The sequence below is a fragment of the Amphiura filiformis genome, chromosome 6, assembly GCF_039555335.1.
Source record: "Amphiura filiformis chromosome 6, Afil_fr2py, whole genome shotgun sequence".
In the NCBI taxonomy this organism is placed as follows: Eukaryota; Metazoa; Echinodermata; class Ophiuroidea; order Amphilepidida; family Amphiuridae; genus Amphiura; species Amphiura filiformis.
Genome location: NC_092633.1, coordinates 25,517,193 through 25,543,866, shown reverse-complemented (window position 1 = coordinate 25,543,866; position 26,674 = coordinate 25,517,193). Strand labels below are relative to the sequence as shown.

The 26,674-nt window shown below is 36.6% G+C and overlaps 1 protein-coding gene and 1 long non-coding RNA gene across 2 annotated transcripts in view; one reads left to right on the top strand and one right to left on the bottom strand.

The window, feature by feature from the left end:
• LOC140155184 (uncharacterized) overlaps positions 1 to 26,674 on the bottom strand; it is a 256,145-nt gene that overhangs the window by 220,527 nt on the left and 8,944 nt on the right. The gene's annotated exons all lie outside the window — the stretch shown is intronic.
• Positions 23,160 to 24,974, top strand: LOC140154232 (uncharacterized). The gene is made up of 2 exons (XR_011859275.1): positions 23,160 to 23,281; positions 24,296 to 24,974. It is a non-coding gene; the product is annotated as an uncharacterized lncRNA (long non-coding RNA).

Genomic DNA, 26,674 nt, shown 5'->3' with positions numbered 1-26,674 from the left:
TGGCATAACAAAGTACAAAATAAGTTGCTGCAGGATGTTACATATATACCACAAATCAAATATTTTATTATCATGTGAGAGAGGGTGTTCTCTTTCTGGTAAATTAGTATGTGCCCTATTGGTATTATATCTATGTCACAAGCCTATACCGGTTTGTTGTGTTAGCAACTATACACAATTTTATGCCATAGGACCAACCATGCTCATTATATCTTTCATGCTCCACCCCTGTGGTTGATTACCCATACACTGAGTGATCATTCAGGTTGCAGCCAGCTCTGTGTCAAAGATTAGCTAAAATACACTGCCATCACTGTATTCACTCCTGTCAATAGTCAAACTCTGGTGCTCTGGCAAATGTGCATGTCATGTCAAAAGGAAAAACTTTTGGGCAGGATAGAAAATGGAGAAATAGCCAAAAATCTGCCCAGGGGTGATTTTTTCACAATTTGGGTTAGTTGCAAATTTGTGATGTTATTAATGTTAATTGTCTGATAGTTTCAGACTGGAATATAACTGGCATATTTTATTTTTTGAGACATTTTTCATGGTAATTCCTACTCTCAACATTGTCAATAATATTTTTAAAGGCCAATATCTCAATTTCCAATTTTATAATACCATAACTTACGAACTCAATATCTTCGCTCAGGAATGTCCGATTTCATTGGGGAAAATGGTGTTGTGGAGCAAATTATCTCTATATGTAAGATATGTAAAAACCTCAAAATTGATAACCTGCCCAAAAGTGTCTCCTTTTGACATGACACGTCACACAAATATCTTTGTGATGTCAAGTTAGGGTGTTGTTTTTTTTTCAACAAAATAAAACCACATTTTTCCATAGCAGGTATTTACCTAAATATTGCAATCAAATGAGTATAAATATGCCTGGTTTTGCCTTGTTGGCTTTTGACACTAAGAAAGGGATCTTGAAGTCTGCTATATTTGCAGAAATCCAAAATTTGCATTCATAGCGTTACTTATGTCCCTTGCAGGATATTAGCCATTGGGTGGCATTACCAAGGTCTAATATGACTCAGATTCTTGCATACTTAAGCCTTTTTACTGCAATGTGTAAATACTTCCAGAGCCTCTTGACTTGTAGGAAAAAACACTTTAGCATCACTCTGGTCTACACTGTGATATTGTGCTCCTTTGAAAGTTACGTCAGAAGAATGTCTCCAAGGACAAGGCCTATAGACCCTTGCCTGTCTTTACTTTCTGGACAGTTTACATGATTTGAATGTTTCCTGTGTCATATACACACATGCAATCTATTAGGTGGTACATCAGCACTTCACATATGTTAATTGATATCTAATGAAGATAGCAATGTTGTATAACTTATTGTTGCCTATTTATACAACAAAGTCATAATAACACATTTGCTGCTTACTGTTAAAAACTATATTATACAATACTGCTATCTACTGCTGACAGAAATTTTATAAATGAACACAGATATAGCACATTTGCTGTCTAATACTGATAGTAATGCAAATTGAAAACTGTCTTGCACAATTGATATCTACTGCTGATAGCGATGTTATAGACAGCACAAAATATGCTGACAAAGTATGCAATTGTATTATTGTAACAGCTTTAGATAGAGCTGCAGGCATTGATTTAGCATTGGTTGCTATCTCCTGCTAATAGCAATGTTATAGACATAGCACAAATATGCTGACAGAAGTAATGCAATTGTAACTACTGTAGATACAGCTGCGAGCATTGATTTACCATTGGTTGCTATCTACTGCTGATAGCAATGTTATAGACATAGCACAAATATGCTGACAGAAGTAATGCAATTGTAACTACTGTAGATAGAGCGCTGCTGCAGGCATTGATTTAGCATTGATTGCTATCTACTGCTGATAGCAATGTTATAGACATAGCACAAATATGCTGACAGAAGTAATGCAATTGTAACTACTGTAGATACAGCTGCAGGCATTGATTTAGCATTGGTTGCTATCTCCTGCTAATAGCAATGTTATAGACATAGCACAAATATGCTGACAGAAGTAATACAATTGTAACTGCTGTAGATAGAGCTGCAGGCATTGATTTAGCATTGGTTGCTATCTACTGCTGATAGCAATGTTATAGACATAGCACAAATATGCTGACAGAAGTAATGCAATTGTAACTGCTGTAGATAGAGCGCTGCTGCAGGCATTGATTTAGCATTGGTTGCTATCTCCTGCTGATAGCAATGTTATAGACATAGCACAAATATGCTGACAGAAGTAATGCAATTGTAACTGCTGTAGATAGAGCGCTGCTGCAGGCATTGATTTAGCATTGATTGCTATCTCCTGCTAATAGCAATGTTATAGACATAGCACAAATATGCTGACAGAAGTAATGCAATTGTAACTGCTGTAGATAGAGCTGCAGGCATTGATTTAGCATTGGTTGCTATCTACTGCTGATAACAATGTTATAGACATAGCACAAATATGCTGACAGAAGTAATGCAATTGTAACTGCTGTAGATAGAGCGCTGCTGCAGGCATTGATTTAGCATTGATTGCTATCTACTGCTGATAACAATGTTATAGACATAGCACAAATATGCTGACAGAAGTAATGCAATTGTAACTGCTGTAGATAGAGCGCTGCTGCAGGCATTGATTTAGCATTGATTGCTATCTATTGCTGATAGCAATGTTATAGACATAGCACAAATATGCTGACAGAAGTAATGCAATTGTAACTGCTGTAGATAGAGCGCTGCTGCAGGCATTGATTTAGCATTGATTGCTATCTACTGCTGATAGCAATGTTATAGACATAGCACAAATATGCTGACAGAAGTAATACAATTGTAACTGCTGTAGATACAGTTGCAGTCATTGATTTAGCAATGATTGATATCTACTGCTGATAGCAATAACATTATATACTCACTATTTAAACTGCTGATAACTTCTTACATCATCTATTGTGTCGGAAGTGCTGGATAACTTTGCATTTACAATTCTAACATTTTCCATTCATCCTTATGAAAACTTAATTTCCATAATGCAACTTTTTCTTTACTATTACTGCAAGCAAGAATTAGTATGAATCACTGATTCTATCTGACTTATTCTTCAAACATCCTTCAATCAATTTCTTTCTATTTAATTCAACCACACGTAGCTAATATATCACTCAAAGTTGAAAAATAAATAAGAATAAAACACTGATGCTAAATGAAAAAGTAAATGAGTAGGTGGACTAAGTATTGGAAAGTGTTTGCTTTTTTAATTCATCAGGATTCTAATATGTTTCAAGTAAGACATGTAGGAGGAAAAAAGTTTCTTTCTTTAGTACATTTCAAGAAAGCTTCAAGGACAAGGATAATAAGGCAAGCAGGGTGGCTAAGATTCAGAGCCATATTCTTCCAGTTTTAGCCGTTTAAATAAAAATTGTACTTTGATCTTATCTCATAGAAAATATTTATATGTTTATATTATAACATTTCCATGAAAAATAGAATTGTATTTTTTTTGGTATCAAATGTTAGTTTTCACTGTCAAATATGACAAAACAGACGAAGCGATACAAAGAAAATCGCTATTTAATACCAGCGCATATGTCACCAATGCGAGCCACTTATTAAAACATGAGTCGTGTTGGCTCTTTTAATATGTCACGACTACCTGACTGCATGCCATGTACATACTGTGTTATGTACATCATGTACGTGTTTGACTACTATTTCCATCGTTTTAATAAAACATCAGCTCCAGTGGTTTATTCAAAATCAACAGGCTGGATTGAATCAGTATGTGGAAGCCTGGCTGGATGTGACCCACAGGACCCACAGTTGTTTGGTTATCAAAAACTTCCTTCACCCAATGGAATTTGGGGAGCTGCACAGATAATTGGTGGATGTTACAATCTAAGTGCGGATAGGTCTGTGCCTGAGGTTTGGCTGCAACTGGCCTAGATGATGCGATCTGATTGTGATGATTCACCACCGAAATTTATTTTATTATTTATTATTATATGATGCACACCCCCAGATCTAATCCATATACACATCCTTCACTTGAAAACCTTCTCAACATAACACTAATGCAATAATCGGTCAAATCAACACACAGACCACAGAATAAGTTTTACATACAATGAAAAATAAATTGACAACAAATGCTTCAAAGGTTACATTAAAAATCACTCTTCAGTATCAGATTTATCACCTTGAGGTATGAGAAAACTCTAGACTTACAGTTTGTTAGTTACATTCAAGAAGGTTGGAAGTACATAGTAATTACATAGTACTTACTACTTTCTTGCATTGAAAGGTCAATTCACCAGTTGTCCCTGAAGTTGACCACATACTATCAAATGATACAGTTTTTAATAACTGAAATGAAATTTTATCTCAAGTCAGAAGTATTATAGGTGTAGTATTATGTGTCCATGTATTTTTGTATGTATTCAATTTCATACAATTCATTCACTGTGGCTGGCCCTTCCACTGTGCAAGCATGTCACGGTAGTTCTTTGTGGCCATTTTATACATTTTCCAATTTCTTAAGTTGGCCCCCTTGACTGTTCTATGGGTACTTTGCCCTCTCCTACAATAAAGTCTCAAGAACATACAAATTTTTAACTACAGCCTTTCTGCAAAAACTAGATACAAGGGGATTATATTTATACAAGGGAAGGTCAATAATTTCCCGCAACTATTATGTATCTCCACTCAGACCTGACATAAGTGACATTTATTTACGATAATAGCAACTATATACATTTATCTCTCAAAATGCACAACAATATTCACAGTGGTATAGCATGGGTCATCATATGGGGGGTCTGATTGGGGGAGGGGCATAAGCTGTTTTTTGGCAATTTTCCTGTAGGATTTTCCAAATTTTGCAATAAATTGGGGGGGGGCATGTACCCCATATCCCTATGCCATTGAATATTCAACAATATTCAACATGATCCCTTATCTTTAATAAAAATGATATGGGTCTAAAAAGAGTATAGGGTCAACTGTGTGTTATTGGTCTACAAAACTACAAAACCGCACTAGATACCTTACTTTTATTCGCAAGATATTTTGTATTATGTAACAAGACCTTAAATTAATTTGGCTTGTTATTTTCTCCACTCCTTTTCACCATAAATCAGACTGTGTCCAATGCCAATGCCAATGCCGTTATGTAAACAAGAATTCAATATCGCTAATACACATTTGTTTTGAAAGACAAAGGTACAAATTTATATTTATCGTAAGTAAATATCATTAAAGTCATGCTTGAGTCGAGATAATAATTGCGGGAACTTATTGACCGTCCCTCTATTTAACAAGATTAAAATACTTTTCACCGCTACTACATCTGTAAGATTCATAATGATCCTGTTTCTCAATATTCAATCTTTACAGCAAGTCATTATTGGTCATAAGGGTTTAAATCATCAGAGACTACTTCTATATGAGTAAGTGCTTGCTTTACTCCAAGAAATCCAAACACATTCCTCCTTATAATTCAGGCCAAATGCCCATCACAACCACTATGTGGGCGTTATACAGTATTACTAGCAATGTACCAAACTACTCTATGTGGTTATGGTATCACGCCTGTATCGCGGTTACCTTGCCTGATGTGCTAACTATAGAGGGCACACTACCTATTTTGTACTAGTACAATTTGCAGCAGATACGACATGATGACTTATATACTAAATATTTATTCAGATGATTAAAATTCAAAAATATTGCTCAAAATTCACTATATTGCCTTTTCATTACTATATTGTTTATTATCTACTTGAAAATGCAACTGTATAAAGGGCCTATTCATGGGAACAAAGTACAAAATTAAAAACTCAAAATTATAACCTTTTTGAAGTTCCAAATTTTTGCAAGCACATAGCTTGTCTTCATTTCTCATAATGAAGGTAGCATGAAGTGTTGTGAGTCTGACTAAAAGAAAAAACTTGTATGGCAGTGGCATGACCAGGATATACCAGGAGGGGGCAAGTTGGTCAAATATAGGCACAAATTGCCTATAAATTACAGCAGTTGGCATCCAGTGTAGGGAGTAAATAGAGGGGCAAAGGGAAAAATGTTCGCCCCTTGATATCCTTTATACCCTCAATTTGTATTTTATAATCATATGATCATTGATGTCAAGTCTATTTACCCCATCTACAGACGAAGCGTACCATTTCCCCACATGTTTTTTGTAATAACGTGATATCCAGTATGACCTTAGTTTTTTTTATATTACATGATTATCGAATATCGATTTCAAGTTCATACATTTACCCTATCTATGGCCATCTATAAAAGAATCATCTATAGATGGAGGAAAGTACATGAGTCAATCTTAAATAAATTACATGAGTGAAATTATGTAACATGGAAACGCTTTCAAGGATACAACAAGATACATTATTACACAAGCTACAAAAATACTGCACCTGTCGCAGTCGAGTACAATGTTTTTTAAGCAAGCACATTGTATTCTTGTATCACTCAAAAATAAGCCAAACAATAATATCATTATTTATATCAGGCTTTCTCGATGCGGTAAAAATTAAGTTACCTGAGCCACCAGGTTAAACCAATGCATAATAGGGGTATGCCAGTTGAAATCCATACACCCCCTTGTAAGACATGACCTTAATCTCCCACACAGGGAGTGTGAATTTCAAATGGGGTTAAGGTTAAAGACCACTAATAGGCCTGGGCGATACATTGAAATACGATGAGGAACTATTTGTTTTCATGGCATTCGAAAAGACTGCATTAAAATCGCTGAAATTGATCACGTTATATAGCCAAAAAAGTACTTTTTAGAGTTTGATGCTTCAAAATGGTACATTTTCTCTTATTATATGACATTTTTGATATAATAGTACCAACATTCATACGCACGGCTTCGGTTTTTAGTAAATAGTCGCCCTATCATATTGAAACTTTCAGCTTCGAGGGCGCACTGTCATTTTAAGGTGTTTACGGTTCAGTGCGTTAAAACAAGAAAAGTCTCAGGTCAACCTATGTTGAATTTTTTGATCATTTGGCATCTAAATCATATAGTTTCACCTGATATTGGTGGCATTGAACTGTGAGAGTTCTGAATATGAGAAAATTCCACCCGAAATTAGGCATTTTCCCATTGAAACACGTGTAATACATAATTAGTGGTATTTAACCTATAGAAACACTGAATTCTATGGATCTGATATTAGTCATGGAGACTTTTCTAGCTATTTTTTGCTTACATTTCTCAATATTTAACTGTATTTGCCCTGGCAAAAAACGTGCATCTTCTTCGACTACTAAGGTATGTTTTTAGAACCCGTTGAGGTAGTAACGGGTTGGGGGAGGGGGGGATTTGTGGCATTAGTATTGGGTTTACGGCTGGTTTCTGTGATTTCAGGGCTTCTAAATTCAACAACCTTCGCTTGCCTGCGTATACATATAGAAAGCTTAATGATGATGAAAATCAATGTTGATGATCATAATAGACATGCCACTTTGTTAATTAGACCCACATGCACATTTTGTTGGTGATTTCCTTGCCCTAAATAACGTACATAGGCATATACGTGTAAATACAGTATAGGCCTAGGCTAGGCATTTTGCTTAAGCTTTAAGGCGCATGTAAGGCCTATAGTCACGTGTAAAATAAAACCTAGTCTTTGTGTACACGTTGTCTATGGGCTTCTACAGCATCATGTGTGGCCTCACTCTATCCTAACTCAAGCCGGAACCCTAACTTGATCTATAACTCTATTTTAAACCCATATCTAATCCTCGGACCTAGCCGTATCTCTATCCCTATCCATGAACCTAGCCCTATAAAAACCCTATTCCTAATGCAAACCTGACCCTAATCAACAATTCTAACACTAAACAGAAAGCCTAAATCGGAACACTAACCCTAAATCAATCTTAATCTGATCTGATCGTGCTAGGACAGGCTACAGATACGAATCTCCAGATATAGTCCTAGGTTGAAGCAAAAACAGCGAAACAGTCATCATACAGGGTGTCCGAAAATCATTGATATTTTACTCGTCATGCTGTTTTCCAGAAATTTTCTTGTTAAAACATGTATTGCAAACGTCAATGTTTACATTCATGGCATTTACCGAGATTGGAGCACCTTTGTGCTTATATAGGTTAAAGACCACTAATAGGCCTGGGCGATACATTGAAATACGATGAGGAACTATTTGTTTTCATGGCATTCGAAAAGACTGCATTAAAATCGCTGAAATTGATCACGTTATATAGCCAAAAAGTACTTTTTAGAGTTTGATGCTTCAAAATGGTACATTTTCTCTTACTATATGACATTTTTGATATAATAGTACCAACATGCATACGCACGGCTTCGGTTTTTAGTAAATAGTCGCCCTATCATATTGAAACTTTCAGCTTCGAGGGCGCACTGTCATTTTAAGGTGTTTACGGTTCAGTGCGTTAAAACAAGAAAAGTCTCAGGTCAACCTATGTTGAATTTTTGATCATTTGGCATCTAAATCATATAGTTTCACCTGATATTGGTGGCATTGAACTGTGAGAGTTCTGAATATGAGAAAATTCCATCCGAAATTAGGCATTTTCCCATTGAAACACGTGTAATACATAATTAGTGGTATTTAACCTATAGAAACACTGAATTCTATGGATCTGATATTCGTCATGGAGACTTTTCTAGCTATTTTTTGCTTACATTTCTCAATATTTAACTGTATTTGCCCTGGCAAGAAAACGTGCATCTTCTTCGACTACTAAGGTATGTTTTTAGAACCCGTTGAGGTAGTAACGGGTTGAGGGGGGATTTGTGGCATTAGTATTGGGTTTACGGCTGGTTTCTGTGATTTCAGGGCTTCTAAATTCAACAACCTTCGCTTGCCTGCGTATACATATAGAAAGCTTAATGATGATGAAAATCAATGTTGATGATCATAATAGACATGCCACTTTGTTAATTAGACCCACATGCACATTTTGTTGGTGATTTCCTTGCCCTAAATAACGTACATAGGCATATACGTTGTAAATACAGTATAGGCCTAGGCTAGGCATTTTGCTTAAGCTTTAAGGCGCATGTAAGGCCTATAGTCACGTGTAAAATAAAACCTAGTCTTTGTGTACACGTTGTCTATGGGCTTCTACAGCATCATGTGTGGCCTCACTCTATCCTAACTCAAGCCGGAACCCTAACTTGATCTATAACTCTATTTTAAACCCATATCTAATCCTCGGACCTAGCCGTATCTCTATCCCTATCCATGAACCTAGCCCTATAAAAACCCTATTCCTAATGCAAACCTGACCCTGATCAACAATTCTAACACTAAACAGAAAGCCTAAATCGGAACACTAACCCTAAATCAATCTTAATCTGATCTGATCGTGCTAGGACAGGCTACAGATACGAATCTCCAGATATAGTCCTAGGTTGAAGCAAAAACAGCGAAACAGTCATCATACAGGGTGTCCGAAAATCATTGATATTTTACTCGTCATGCTGTTTTCCAGAAATTTTCTTGTTAAAACATGTATTGCAAACGTCAATGTTTACATTCATGGCATTTTACCCGAGATTGGAGCACCTTTGTGCTTATATAGGTTAAAGACCACTAATAGGCCTGGGCGATACATTGAAATACGATGAGGAACTATTTGTTTTCATGGCATTCGAAAAGACTGCATTAAAATCGCTGAAATTGATCACGTTATATAGCCAAAAAAGTACTTTTTAGAGTTTGATGCTTCAAAATGGTACATTTTCTCTTATTATATGACATTTTTGATATAATAGTACCAACATTCATACGCATGCGGCTTCGGTTTTTAGTAAATAGTAAGCCCTATCATATTGAAACTTTCAGCTTCGAGGGCGCACTGTCATTTTAAGGTGTTTACGGTTCAGTGCGTTAAAACAAGAAAAGTCTCAGGTCAACCTATGTTGAATTTTTGATCATTTGGCATCTAAATCATATAGTTTCACCTGATATTGGTGGCATTGAACTGTGAGAGTTCTGAATATGAGAAAATTCCACCCGAAATTAGGCATTTTCCCATTGAAACACGTGTAATACATAATTAGTGGTATTTAACCTATAGAAACACTGAATTCTATGGATCTGATATTCGTCATGGAGACTTTTCTAGCTATTTTTTGCTTACATTTCTCAATATTTAACTGTATTTGCCCTGGCAAAAAAACGTGCATCTTCTTCGACTACTAAGGTATGTTTTTAGAACCCGTTGAGGTAGTAACGGGTTGAGGGGGGGGGGGGATTTGTGGCATTAGTATTGGGTTTACGGCTGGTTTCTGTGATTTCAGGGCTTCTAAATTCAACAACCTTCGCTTGCCTGCGTATACATATAGAAAGCTTAATGATGATGAAAATCAATGTTGATGATCATAATAGACATGCCACTTTGTTAATTAGACCCACATGCACATTTTGTTGGTGATTTCCTTGCCCTAAATAACGCATATAGGCATATACGTGTAAATACAGTATAGGCCTAGGCTAGGCATTTTGCTTAAGCTTTACGGCGCTCGTAAGGCCTATAGTCTCGTGTAAAATAAAACCTAGTCTTTGTGTACACGTTGTCTATGGGCTTCTACAGCATCATGTATGGCCTCACTCTATCCTAACTCAAGCCGAAGCCCTAACTTGATCTATAACTCTATTTTAAACCCATATCTAATCCTCGGACCTAGCCGTATCTCTATCCCTATCCATGAACCTAGCCCTATAAAAACCCTATTCCTAATGCAAACCTGACCCTGATCAACAATTCTAACACTAAACAGAAAGCCTAAATCGGAACACTAACCCTAAATCAATCTTAATCTGATCTGATCGTGCTAGGACAGGCTAGAGATACGAATCTCCAGATATAGTCCTAGGTTGAAGCAAAAACAGCGAAACAGTCATCATACAGGGTGTCCGAAAATCATTGATATTTTACTCGTCATGCTGTTTTCCAGAAATTTTCTTGTTAAAACATGTATTGCAACTGTCAATGTTTACATTCATGGCATTTTACCCGAGATTGGAGCACCTTTGTGCTTATATAGGTTAAAGACCACTAATAGGCCTGGGCGATACATTGAAATACGATGAGGAACTATTTGTTTTCATGGCATTCGAAAAGACTGCATTAAAATCGCTGAAATTGATCACGTTATATAGCCAAAAAAGTACTTTTTAGAGTTTGATGCTTCAAAATGGTACATTTTCTCTTATTATATGACATTTTTGATATAATAGTACCAACATTCATACGCACGGCTTCGGTTTTTAGTAAATAGTCGCCCTATCATATTGAAACTTTCAGCTTCGAGGGCGCACTGTCATTTTAAGGTGTTTACGGTTCAGTGCGTTAAAACAAGAAAAGTCTCAGGTCAACCTATGTTGAATTTTTGATCATTTGGCATCTAAATCATATAGTTTCACCTGATATTGGTGGCATTGAACTGTGAGAGTTCTGAATATGAGAAAATTCCACCCGAAATTAGGCATTTTCCCATTGAAACACGTGTAATACATAATTAGTGGTATTTAACCTATAGAAACACTGAATTCTATGGATCTGATATTCGTCATGGAGACTTTTCTAGCTATTTTTTGCTTACATTTCTCAATATTTAACTGTATTTGCCCTGGCAAAAAACGTGCATCTTCTTCGACTACTAAGGTATGTTTTTAGAACCCGTTGAGGTAGTAACGGGTTGAGGGGGGGGATTTGTGGCATTAGTATTGGGTTTACGGCTGGTTTCTGTGATTTCAGGGCTTCTAAATTCAACAACCTTCGCTTGCCTGCGTATACATATAGAAAGCTTAATGATGATGAAAATCAATGTTGATGATCATAATAGACATGCCACTTTGTTAATTAGACCCACATGCACATTTTGTTGGTGATTTCCTTGCCCTAAATAACGTACATAGGCATATACGTGTAAATACAGTATAGGCCTAGGCTAGGCATTTTGCTTAAGCTTTAAGGCGCATGTAAGGCCTATAGTCACGTGTAAAATAAAACCTAGTCTTTGTGTACACGTTGTCTATGGGCTTCTACAGCATCATGTGTGGCCTCACTCTATCCTAACTCAAGCCGAAACCCTAACTTGATCTATAACTCTATTTTAAACCCATATCTAATCCTCGGACCTAGCCGTATCTCTATCCCTATCCATGAACCTAGCCCTATAAAAACCCTATTCCTAATGCAAACCTGACCCTAATCAACAATTCTAACACTAAACAGAAAGCCTAAATCGGAACACTAACCCTAAATCAATCTTAATCTGATCTGATCGTGCTAGGACAGGCTACAGATACTGAATCTCCAGATATAGTCCTAGGTTGAAGCAAAAACATGAAACAGTCATCATACAGGGTGTCCAAAAATCATTGATATTTTACTCGTCATGCTGTTTTCCAGAAATTTTCTTGTTAAAACATGTATTGCAAACGTCAATGTTTACATTCATGGCATTTTACCCGAGATTGGAGCACCTTTGTGCTTATATAGGTTAAAGACCACTAATAGGCCTGGGCGATACATTGAAATAATCGATGAGGAACTATTTGTTTTCATGGCATTGAAAAGACTGCATTAAAATCGCTGAAATTGATCACGTTATATAGCCAAAAAGTACTTTTTAGAGTTTGATGCTTCAAAATGGTACATTTTCTCTTATTATATGACATTTTTTTTTTATTTTTACCAACAATCATACGCACGGCTTTGGTTTTTAGTAAATAGTCGCCCTATCATATTGAAACTTTCAGCTTCGAGGGCGCACTGTCATTTTAAGGTGTTTACGGTTCAGTGCGTTAAAACAAGAAAAGTCTCAGGTCAACCTATGTTGAATTTTTGATCATTTGGCATCTAAATCATATAGTTTCACCTGATATTGGTGGCATTGAACTGTGAGAGTTCTGAATATGAGAAAATTCCACCGAAATTAGGCATTTTCCCATTGAAACACGTGTAATACATAATTAGTGGTATTTAACCTTAACTGAATGCATGACTTCATTTGAAATGTATACCCCCTGTGTGGGAGATTTAGATCATGTCTTCCATAGGGGGGTGTATGGATTTCAACTGGAATAGCTCACAGCAAGTAAACTTATCTGCCTCATCTCTGTGCATTCTTTTTTCTTTTCTCAAAGGATGAAATATTAGAAAATTTATCATTTTGTGGCCTTGATCGTACTGTATTTTCTAATGTTATCTGAAATATTATCCAAGTTTTTCTTCATTCCTCACTGTCTTCTTGTTCTTGCTGTTGTAGTGGTGTGGAAGTGCCTTGATGTCAATACAATATACGTTCTAAAATAAATATCATCTGGCTTCTTCACAGACACTATATGTGATAATAATATCTATTCAAAACAATTATTGCAGCTACAGTGTAAAAGAACAAGAATAGATTAGTATTTATTTTCTATAAAATGTTAGCTTTTACTGTCAGATATGTCCCCTTTTAATTTGGAGCCGAACTAGTGAGGTAAAGCATGTTACTCCTGCGGTTGTAATACAGTACGATCCTCTGGGTGTGTGTGTATGTGTATCCCGCACGCCATGTACATACTGTTCATAAGTGTCCGACTAATATTTCCATCATAATAATAAAACGATACTTCCTGTGTTTTATTCAAAATCTCGGATTTTGACAAAACTACAGCACCTAATGTCTTGATTTTTGTAGAGTATCTTTATTGACTAAAGTACATTACAATTGTATAAAAACCAGAATTTACAAAAATTTTGAGGGCGTTCTCCTCAGCAAATGTTATGATATGGCTTTAAGCACCCCTGCCACCTTGTGAAAAATTAAGTTGCATCTGTAAAAAGATACAAACAAGGCAGTGCAATGTGTTACTGTTTCCGATTATTTGAACTGTATATCTGAGTCAGTTTGAGTCATGAAATTTACATTTGGTCAAATCGATTCCTTTCAAATGGGATATATTTTCAAAACCACAAAAACTATCAAATTTACAGAATTTATAGTGTTTGTAACATTCTGCCTATAAGACAGGATTGCCAGCTTCTAAGAGATGCACTCACTGCAAGTTTAATTTATTCCACAAGGAGAAAATAGTTGGAACACTGATATTTATTCCATTGTTCTGCCAAATGCTAAAAAATATTTCCCCACAATAAACTATATTATTTATTTGAGCAACTGGAAAAGCAAAACATCATTATCAAAACCTCCAAGACAGAAAATCATCTGCTTAGTACCAGAAGTGGGTAAGTGAAATAGCTGCCATGTGTAGCAGCCATGTGTTAAATGAGTGCAATATACTGTGGGGAAATTGCCAAATGTTCACAGGCCAGCTATTGGCATTTACCCACTTCTGTGACTGTTTATAAAGTGGGTGTGATGAAATAGTTGCCATGTACTAGATGAGTACAATATACTGTGTGAAAATTGCAAAATGTTCACAGAGCAGCTATTGCACTTACCCACTTCTGGCACAGAGCAGTCGAAATTTTGGAATATTGCAGGAAATTTTAGCCCATTCCAGGATATTATAGTATACTCAAGTATATATCCTTAATTATCTTTTACACCTGCAGAGGTGACTCCTGGGTGCATCTCCACCTACGCACAATGGATGAAGGGTGTAAGGGGCAAACCCAGGCAGCAACAAGATGGAGTCTCAATTCTGAACGTTAAGGTGCTACTACACTTCCTGATCAATTTTGTGACTAATTTTGCATTTGTCTCAAAAAAATAACTACACACTGGTAACAAAAGCTATCTATATTATAGGAGCAAGGAATCCAATTACTTCACTGAAATTTCAGTGATTCAAGACAAGTGGTTCATTATATATTTTAAGAAATGAGGTACATTCTAGCAGTACCTCTTTTCTTATCATAAATAACATACCGCTTGTCTTAAGTTACTGAAATTCCAGTATAGTAACTGGATTCCTTGCCCCTATAATATACATAACTTTTGTTACCAGTGTGTTATTATTTTTTGAGAAAAATGCAAAAATTAAAAATTTATCAAGGGGTGTAGTACCACCTTAAGATAACAGCTACATATTCAAAAGATTTTCATATTATGATAATTTTAAATGATCATAGCCTTTCATACATCTTCTGCAAATCGACAAGTAACTAGGAGTCAGGTCTGATCAGCTGTAGGGAAAAGCGATATTCTTAGAATGAGTTGAAAGAAAATCTAATAAAGTAATTTCTTTTGTAGCCTGAGATGGCGGCTCATCCCGAAATAACAGTGAGATTGAATACAGAGCTGGATTGAATATGTACTTGACTGACAGTACCCTGGTAAGTTAATACCCAGTGCAGATTGATGCATATGTTATCTGCCTATCCTTAATCTTGACAAATCTCTGATGAAATCACTGGAATTAAAACTAATTGAAATGAAGTTAAGGAGCACAGTTTAAGTAATACAGATTTTCAGAATCGCATCAAATTTCAAATGTTTTTACATTAACTTGCTATGTTCAGAATATTCCATCAAGATCAAGTTATCTTCAGCAATGGGTGAAATTAAATATTACTATACCTCATAAATATTTATTAGATAATCCAGACATCTTATTGGTTAATAACGCCTTAGCGCCTAAGTACGGCATTTTGACTACTTCCCGCGCCTGTGCAATTATGCTTAACGCGGGGAAGTAGTAAAACCTCCGCACCCTACTACCACAGTGTCTCGACCCCGCGCATCACTGTTCCTTCAGACTTAGCATTATGCTACACAATGGCGATTCTGTAGATGCGTTTATCATGAAAATGGCGTCTGCTGCAGTTATTTTTACCAGCAAAAAATGGATAATAACACACAAATTTGCCGTTTTATGAAACAAAATGTTATTTATGGAAAGTTAAAAAGAAAATTTGAATAATGGTCAAAATGTGAATATTGATTGAACAGAAATACTGCAATAAAATCAGGTAGGCAAAATATTAAGCTTATTTACCATGCCGGCCGGCACATTGACTGGTGTGTTTTGACTTTTGTTTACGATTTTACCATGATAGTGAAAATATTTATGAGGTATAGTAAAACAAATACAACATGTTTCATTTCGGGAAAGTAGTTAAAACTATTGGTCCCTCGGTGTTGGAAGATTTGACTACTTCCCTCCGCTGATGCGCCAAGGAGGTTGTGATGATCCAATGCATTTTTTTTTTAATATGAAATTTACAATTTGCATCAAAATGTGCTCATGATCCGAATAATTTATGGTTAAATCAGATGCAAAGGAGCTTAGATGTGATAATGAGAATCTTTAGGAAACTATAGATTGATTTTTAATCATAGTTTTTTTTTCATATCCTCTGTAAAAAATATATTTAGAAAATACTTTACTTTACTCAGCATTTTATGCCTGAAAATGTCACTTCTTTCCTGAATATCTTAAATTTGTTCCCAAAATTAAAAACATGTACACCTTACAGGAACACAAGCTTTTTTTCCTACCCTTACACTTTTACAGAACTAACAGATTTCATATCAAAATCATGGTAAGACACACATTAGTTTTAGGAAGACAAAACTCCATGTGAACAGGTTACTGAATTTGGTAAAATGCATTGTTTTGCTACCATTTTGAGCTGAAAATCCCTTGACAAATAACAGGGGCCTAGGGATGGGAATAAGTATATGTATATTTGGTTGAAAAGTCACCTTTTTTCCCACAAATACTGTAATGATCTTGCATACACAATAAGTCAGCACTTGATTGAAGCTTAAATTGGAAACACTACCTCATGCAAACTCACATGCGGCATGCTTGAAACCATTATTTTCACTCATAACCTTTTTTCAATAACATAAAAAAACAACATATAAGCAAGATGAAAGTTTCATAAATATATTTTTAACATGTTATTGATACTTACTGAATATAATTTTGGTATGCTCACTTTTATTCATGTAATATTGTAAATTCTGATCACTTGTGAAATTGTGAAAATTAAAATGTTCGAAAAATAGTATTGTGTTTCAGTATTCCCTTCACGTTCCTCCTTTTCTGACTCTATATGTACTCATTGCCAATCAATCCTAATGGATGATAAATACATTCAGTCTCTTCACCTAAATGTTGTACTGTTTATCATCTATTTCCAATGTCTGTGGAACAAATCATTGTAGAAAATTCTGCTCAAATTAATTAGCAGTGATGAAGTTACTGATACAAATACAATATATTTACTGCAAATTTCAGATGAAATTTCTTTCCGTAAAACGAATTTCGTACAACATTGTTCTCTTGTTGGATTTAGATTCTTTTTCCAATTTCTTCAACTTCTTTCATATTCCCCAACATTATATATATAATCACAACTAATAACTTGCCACTAACCCAGAATTTGCACCAGTGCTGGTTAATTTTCAGTTTTAATTGTAACACATCGGGTGGGTTGTAATACATCGCGTGGGATGAACTGATGTTTTCTGTTGCTAAAAGGAGATAAAGAATCAATTGTACTATAACACTGATTATAACCCTACTTTTAACAATAAACTACACTACCCTAAATCTGACATATTTCACAACATACCCTGAAACAAAAGCCCTATCTCAAACCATAAAATATATCAAAGGTGCAATTCTTGTTTAAATTACTCAGCAAATGTAGCATTCCACCCAGACGTATATCTGTGGCATTCTGTGCTGGGAAAGATGTAATTTTTCTAATATATTTTTTGGAAAATGATACCCACAATATTTTTTCTCAATCTGTTATGTGAAACTTGATCACCTTAAATAATTTTTAATAAATTATGGAAGATGTCACCTCAGTATTTTATTAAATTTTGTGAGATGATTCTGCTGATGACACTTCAAAGGTTTTGCAAAATCTTGGTATTTTTCCACTTATTTTTATCAGTTCTACATGCAGACCTTGCATTACCCATTCATCCCATCACAGACTGTGTTATTGAATATCCGATGCAAAATCCCAAGAAATTCACCACTAGCATCAAATTAACAATTTCAATATTCTGTGCAAAAAAGCTGTGGTGTCAGATAAACTTAGATTTTTTCATGTATGAAATCTTAGTGCAAATTATTGGAGTTACGACCTCGAAATCTGTGACACCTGAGATGTTGCTTTTGGTTTTGAAAGATGATACGGTTGCTAGGAGGCAATGCCCTTCACTCTCCACTAGCTTCAACAGGTTTTGTTTTTTAGTTTGGTTAACCACAGTGAGGTTGCAAAATATGAATCATTAACAGAACTGTTTTACATGTATGCTACATCAGTGTGATTATTTTCTGATTTAACTCTCCTTGGACAACAATAGAGATCATGTTACAATAGAGATCAGGTAGTTTATACCTAAAGCATAAACAAAATAAATAAGTTTATTTTTTACACATGGGCCAGTATTATCAGATATTTGAATGAACTTTGCTGCATAGTTATTGTTTGCAAGCTCATAATTATGGAGCCTGAAAATAAAGTTTTACACACATGGGTGCTTCCACCAGGATGCTGCCAGCCTTCAAATTGCCAGCACCCCAAAAGCATATGGATCCAGCTTCCCATAATGCTGAACATATACTATACATGAATGTGCAAGATTCATGCAGGATTGCTGTCCGGTTACACCATTATGCAATGGTAGCACTATGCATTTGGTTTTGTTTTAGTTGAAAAAGGCTATGTGGAAGCAGGATATTTTATACTGCATTTTAGGCCAATTGCAGTTTCTTTTTCAGCCCCAAATTTGTAACTTTTTCCTGAGGACAAAATCAAAAGAAATGCGCTAAAATACAAATTTTAAATCCTATGAATGTGGGAAGCTGAGACAAACCTTTAGTATTTTGGTCTACAACAAAACAAAACATTGGTAAAGGCTGAAGCCCTGAAGATAGCAATGTTAGGGCTGAAATTCTATCTACTGAAGATAGCAATAGCAATGTTAAGTGAGAAATGCTATCATCTGAAGATAGCAATGTTAACTGTGAATGCTATCTACTGAAGATAGCAATGTTAACTGTGAATGCTATCTACTGAAGATAGCAATGTTAAATGTGAACTGCTATCATCTGAAGATAGCAATGTTAAGTGTAAGTGTGAAATGCTATCTATGGAAGATAGTAATGTTAAGTGTGGTCGGGGCAGATAGCAATGTCAAGTGTGCAACGCTACCTATAGAAGATAAGATTAAGTGTGAAATGCTATCTACTGAAGATAGCAATATTAAGTGTAGTGTGAAATGCTATATACTGAATGAAGAGTCATCTTTATTAACAACCATTAGGAGCGAGTTCATTAGTGGCAACACCATGCAGCTTCAGGGCATTTTCACTACTCCCCATTCTCCCCAGTCCTAGACACTTATTTCCCCCAGTACCGCCTTGTGCCCCTTCTTCAATAAAACAAATTCCTGCATGACCACTGAGTTTCATGCTTTATTTGCTAACAACACTAAGCATTGCATTAATGGAGATCGCATATATGTGATTTAAGTAATTCGGCCATGACCTTGAAAACTATGTTATCTCTCTCATAATGCATGTGAGCTGATGTTTTCGCCTATAATACATAAATCATTTTCTATGATTTCGAGACCTAGACCCCCGCTTCAGCTGTTTTCATTGTGTATCATGTTATTTTCCTTTCAGAAAGCATGATAATGGCGGCAACTTCCTTGACAACAAACACATACATCATGCACACAGTTAACCCATTGCAAACTTAACATGTACTACATGTACTGCAAGATGTAATAGCTGAATAAGCAAGCTTTCACAAAATGGGCTATTCCATTTAAAATCCACACTACCCCTGTGGAAGATTTTGGAAATATCGTTCACAGAGGGAATATGAATTTCAAATGGAATTAACACATTTGCAGCTCCATTTGAAACTAATCCTCCCTCAGGGAAAGATTCATGTTGAATCTTTCTCAGAGGGTGTATAAAATTCAACTGGAGCTGCCTAATGTGCTCATTCCATTTGAAATTCATACTCCCTCTGTGGAAGATATTTCCAAAATCTTCCACAGGGGTAGTGTGGATTTTAAATGGAATAGCCCAATGTTGTTGATGCAGGTATACAACCAAAGGAACTGAATGGTGATGATGAACTAAATTTTGAAACAGTTAACAAAATTTGGTTGTAACGGTCCAACCTTACTTATCCGGACATCTTTTATACAAACCTCTCTGTTATGCGGCCAAATGATATATATAAGGAAAACATGTTTTTTTCAGTGCCATTCATGACACCTTTATTTTTATGCTCAGAAGCAGTAAGGATATCTTTATTTATTTATTTATTTATTTATAACATTCGGCCAAAGCCAGGCTAAACCCAATAGTGCTCAGAGGCTACTAAATTCAAGGGATGCCATACGGATATGATGGGACAGGGATATGGGAAGAGGGCCGATTTTAGATGCAGGGGAAAAACTGGAGCACCCGGAGAAAAACCTGCGAGGATGAGCATGGATCGGCAACCAAACTCACATGTGGCACAGCGGGAATTGAACCCCGGCCACAGTGGTGAGAAGCGAGTGAGAAAACCCACCCTTCTTTTACCACCTCACACAAAGTAATTTCATATTGTCCTAATTTCTACACTTTGATCATTCAATGCAGAATCACACATAATTCACTTATCCGGATATTTCACTTCAGGATATGAGGTTGGACTCCCGGTACCCCAGGTCAACATAAAAAGTGGTAACCATGTGTGTTCTAAATTTCGCGGAAAAGGGTATTTTGTTGACTGAAATCGCGGATCATGAAGTCGAAAAAGGGGGGTATTCTGAGCATTGTCTCCGCGAAATTTTAAAAAAGGGGTATTTCACAGGTTCGTTCGATCGATGTCTTCAGCCCGAGTCTTCAGCCTCCATCCTCTGGCATTTCATTGATTCCGCCCTCAATCGTTCATACTTGCACATTTTGTACTTAATATATTAAAATATTTGGAGTCATTGAAAAGGGGTGTCTGGAAATCTTCTCATTGAAAACCTTGAAAAAGGGGGTATTTTTTACCCTGATTTTGTCAGTGATTTAGCAAAAAAGGGGGATAAAATCAATGAAAAATCAGTGAAAAGGGGGGTGTTGAAAAAAGGAAGAACACACATGGTTACCACTTTTTATGTTGACCTGGGGTACCGGGGTTGGACTGTCACTAGGATCCACAACATGCTCATCTATCAGGGGCACAGTTTTTAAGCCCAATACATTTGTACATTCATAGAATGACCTTTGGAAATTTGGGTACAAAAACTCATACTCTGCAACTTGAGGTCAAATTTTGCACTATGATTGTTTAATTGAGGTTAATGAACTATGCCATTGGGATGAGGCCATTGTGGTCCATAGTGTGTAGTCCAATTGTATTACAGTCACACCTCTCCTGACAATTCTCTATGAGATGTTACATCTGACAATCTTATGTACATCTAGAGCCTGTCTGCAGTGTCTGGGTCTATTCACATACAAATCTATGCCTGTACATGTCTGTATACATAGCTGCCTTAAATTAAAGGTGACTTCCCATACAAGGTGCGTGGTCCCATTGTAACACATTGTGTTATCTACCTCACATTGAGGCCCATCACCCAAACATTCCCAAAACTCATCATACCTGTCTGAATCTATTCACATACAAATCTATGCCTGTACATGTCTATCTATATAGCTGCCTTAAATTAAAGGTGACTTCCCATTAAAGGTGGGAGGTCCCATTGTAACACGGTGATGTTTTCTACCTCACATTGAGGCCCATCACCCAAACATTCCCAAAACTCATCATACCTGTCTGAATCTATTCACATACAAATCTATGCTTGTAGATGTCTATCTATATAGCTGCCTTAAATTAAAAGTGACTTCCCATTAAAGGTGGGTGGTCCCATTGTAACACATGATGTTTTCTACCTCACATTGAGACCCATCAGTTCAATTGCTCCAGTGGTTTGGATTCTAGAAGCAAAAATTTGTATCACAGCGGCCCGTAAAAACAATATTATTATCCCGGGATTTATTATATCAACTAGTACATTACTTGGGTAACCACCAAACACCATGTTTTGTTCATACCTCCTAAACTAAACTTATTTCAGGCCTAATATCACTGCGATTATGAGAAAAATATGAGCTTTCACATGATACGCAATTCTACATTTTGATGGGGGTAAAGTGGGGGGAATGAGACTGACCATAGGGTCACCAACCTTTAATAAACAGAGATAATTTAGGCCTTACTTTGGCTTTAAAAATAATATTTTTAAATAGTACCCAAATATGTAAATCATAATTAAGACTTACTACATAATAGCTTAAAAATAAGCAGAACACTGATAGTAAATGTTGCATTGTGAAAGATTAGAGAGTTTGCAAAATGAAGTTTGAAAATTTACTTTAACGACAACTTCACTTGTATCGATTGGATTTCTTGCTCAGTTTTACTGCAATATGAACATCTGATTGGTTACTGCACCATTGCACCAATAGCATCTTGTCGTTTAAATGGGCGATCAAAAGAAGGGCATGTGTAAGCAACTGATCCCCTTTGTTTGGCCAAGTGGGTTATTGGTCACACTTCAAGACAAAAGATTCTACCTTAAGCACTGAATAATGATTATGATAATAGGCCTACATTATTTATTCTATTACCCCCACGACCCATTATTCAAAACCGCGCACTGTGATTTGTTGAAACGTGTCACGTGACAGACCATTAATTAGCGATAAAGTGTCAAGGGCAACAAACTTTATGTTCTATCATCACAGCGCACATCAAAGCGCACAGCACACCTGCTTATGTAGGGGAGAATGGAATGCGGGATGGAATGCCAGGGATGTGTTATTGTATGTGCATACCTGCTTATATGGGAGAATGGAATGTTAGGTTGTGTTCACAGCAGCAAACGATACTATCCCATTACGCACTGCAGGGTGGAGTGTGGATTTGCGAGTGCCATAGAAAATGCACACAAAAGTTAAGCCCGTTTAAACTTGCTATTACTCGCTCAAATTTGGGCCGCTTAGATTCCCATCCACATAAATAACACCCCTAAACTATAATGAAAGCGCCCTTGGTACCTTATCAGATCACGGTTCCTTCTTTTTCTTACAATTGAATGACAAAAAGATCAATTTTTACCAGCCAAATTCGGAAATTCAGTTTTTTGCGCATGTGCAGTATTACGTATGACGTCATTTATCAGAGAACTCGTGTCAAGGGTCACGTTGAAAAGTAAACAGTGGCCTGTCACATTGTTTGCCGAGTCCGAGCAGTGATTTTTGCGTAAGTAAAAGCATATATTTTCTATGATTTCATAGTTGTTTTTAATATTGGAAGCTGCATTTGGCGAGCAAGATATTGTTTTTTCACGAAATTGCATTTGGTGACCAGAAAGTGAGTAAAAGGAAGGATTATTGACGCTAAACATGGTCATGATGGTAGCTATTTTAATGTCGCCAGTTTCAGCATGTGCTGATTTTTACTTCGGAAATCAGTGTTTGTTCTTCCGTTTTGTGTTTAAATTGTCTTCTAATCGAATGTCCACGTTCAATGTCATGTTGAGACAATTGTGTGGATGTTTTTACTCAACCCAAATATGAAACTTAAAACAAGCCAACCATTGTTTATACACCATTTTGGAAAGAGTAAAAGTGTAAGCAAATGAATTCGGCATTTCCGGTCTGTACAACAGAATTAGAGATGAAAGAACCGGGACTCGATCACCATCTTGATTCAGGCATGGAACAAAAATTGGGGTATTCGGTTTCCCTCAGAATGCTCTCGAGGCATTTGTTGTCATGCAAGCGCGCGATATGGCATACTAAGTTTAAGCGTAATTTGACACGCTTCACAGGCGTAGCCGTAGTGTCATCATGGTCAAAGGGCTTGTGCCCCCATCAGACCGGTGCCCGTGCCCCCCCCCATCATGGTCGGTGCTACCCCCCCAATGTGATGATCGATGCTACGCCTAATGTGCCTCCAAATCCAATCGACATGATCGATAAGAAATCGTCAAGAAACGTGGGACTGCCCCCCCATCATGGTCGGTGTCACCCCAAACCCCCACCCCCACATGACTCACTACGTCACTGCCATGCCTGCTTATGATATATTGATCGTGGCGGGCGTGACAGCTCAGTTGGGCGACCTCCCCCCCCCCCAAAAAAAAAATCATAAAAATTTTTCTACAAATCCGATTGTGTGTTTTATGGTGTGTTTTTTTTTTTGGGGGGGGTTTGTTGTTGTTTTTCCTGTAGTATTAATAAACCTGATATTTTCATTTTCTATACATTACAGGTGCTCGCCAGATTTGGGGCTCTGCAAGTTGTTTTTCTTTGAGGACTCGCTCATCAAATACTTCGACATTTTTGATATTTACAAAGACTCAGTTGACTGGTCGGTCACTCCATTCAACAAGCCAGGGGCAACGGTTCGAGCATGGCAGGTGTCGAACTTACTCGAAATATTGCAGGAATTTAGCCAGATATTATTTCTTCATGTAGGAACAAACACATGAAATTCGACTTTGTTTCTCGAACTGCTGCAGAATTTACATAATTGTGATATGCTTGTACCCTGATAAAAACAAATGATGCAGTTCTACTGTTCTGACTTGGACAAATGACATAAAATTACTTGACATTCAAAATTCAGACCTGGGCACAAATTACTTCACTTCACATTTGCAGTTGAAAACGTTGAAAGCCAGACTGTTCGAACATGACCTGCTTCATCTCAACAGAGATGAGGGGAACTATAATTTTGTAGAACAAGTTGTCGGTGTAGCAGCATCAGGGACAACTGCTTATTCCCTCGGTTTATGTGCCCGCCTATGATAAGGCAGAAATGTGCAAAAGATGGTGTTATTTGCAGCTGATAATTATTTAATATTATTAATAATTATTTAATAATAATTAAATAATTTAGTTATTTTATTTTTACTACTACTGAATAAAAATGAAAAATATAACAGAAACTTGGAACATTCATATGTATCTTTTTTTTGTTGTATCATGATTTTTTTCCATTCAATCATCCATAAGGTGCGCACCATTTGATTTCCAGGTGGGGAACAGGTTTTTTTTTAAACAAAAACTTTGCCCGATAGTAAGACAGGAAAAACTTTGCCCACTAGTGAGACGAAAAACTTCGCCCCCACTAGTGAAACAGGGAAAAAATTTGCTTCGCTGATGATTTAAAAAATTCTCCCCCAACAAATTGAAGAAAAAAACTTGGCGGAAAAAAATTCTGCCTGACACAAACTCTGATGCCCCCATAATCAAATGGTGTGTCCCTAAGGTAGCGATCGTTATTTACGATGCGCGATAGAGAAATGGGCATTTTGAGGGGGGAACCCAAATTTTTGGGGTCTTGAGGGGGGAACACAAATTTTTTTGTTAAAAAGGGGAGTGGAGAAATTTGGGAAAACAAGGGGGAATCCGAAAATTTTGAGCGGACGCGAGGGGGGAACACAATTTTTTTTTGTCAATATTTTTTCCAAAACACCCATTACCCCTCCTGCCGTAAATAACGATCAGTCCCTAAGTAGTATTTATAGAGAGTTCCCGTGTTTTGGGTTACCCACCATCTTGGAGGGAAACCTAAACTCCGTTTACAATTTTCAGAATACCAACACTCGCGCAATAATTAGCAAATGTTATTTTGTAGAATGTAGCACCAATAGGGTCATTGACCAAATCAAAGGAATGAGGAATACGGCGGTTCGAATCACGTTATAAACACTACTGTAGTCCGTTCCGCTTGAAAACACGGAACTCTCTATTATGCCCGCCAATAATCAACTGCAATGCCGGAGCTAGGATTTTTATCTTGACTCGATGAGGGTGTGAAATTTACAAAAAATGCCGAAAATAATATTTTTCTGTGATTATTCAGCTGTCTGTGGGAATAAAAAGGGGGAAATCCCCCTCCTGCCCTCCTCTACCATGGACTGTCAGTCACTAATTGCTTGCATCCTTTTGACCTGTCAAAATCCCACCAGGCTCTTAGGGGCTATCATTTTCTTCAAATGGAGGTCCCAAATATATGGGGGGGGGGGGTGGTGGGGCTCATACATTTTGAAAAGAAAAATGGGGGGGTCATAAAATATTTGATGACCAAAATGTATGGAGTCACAAGATGACCACAGATAGTGTGTTTATTTTATTCCAAAAAAAAATTTAGCCTACTAACGAGGTAAGACGTATCGGCAGAAGGGGTCAAAAAATTCTGTTATGGAAATAGGGGTCACAATTTTATTGATGCCGACATTTTGTATATTTGGGACCCCCCCCCTTCCGAAGAAAATGCTAGCCCCTTATTTGAACCACTCTATTAATGTTGAGTAATTACTTGCAAAAATGTTAAATTGCAAGTTGTATTTTTAATTAATCTTGAAACCACTGATTTTAGTCACACACGTTTCAGGGAGTTCATTATTATGTATATAACCTATTTATTTGCCCAATATTTAAAATTATTGGTATTTTTATTTTATTTTTCAATAACATGTACCCCCCTCCCCCACCACTTGGGCGACCTTGGTGGAACTTCAACTGTCCAATCAGGAGCGATCAATTAGTGAAAGGTCATGACCTGCTGATTGTGGCAAAATCAAAACACACTGCAGTCCAAAATGGCGAGATTTTACTGGGACCGATTGTGACTTCGATCAAA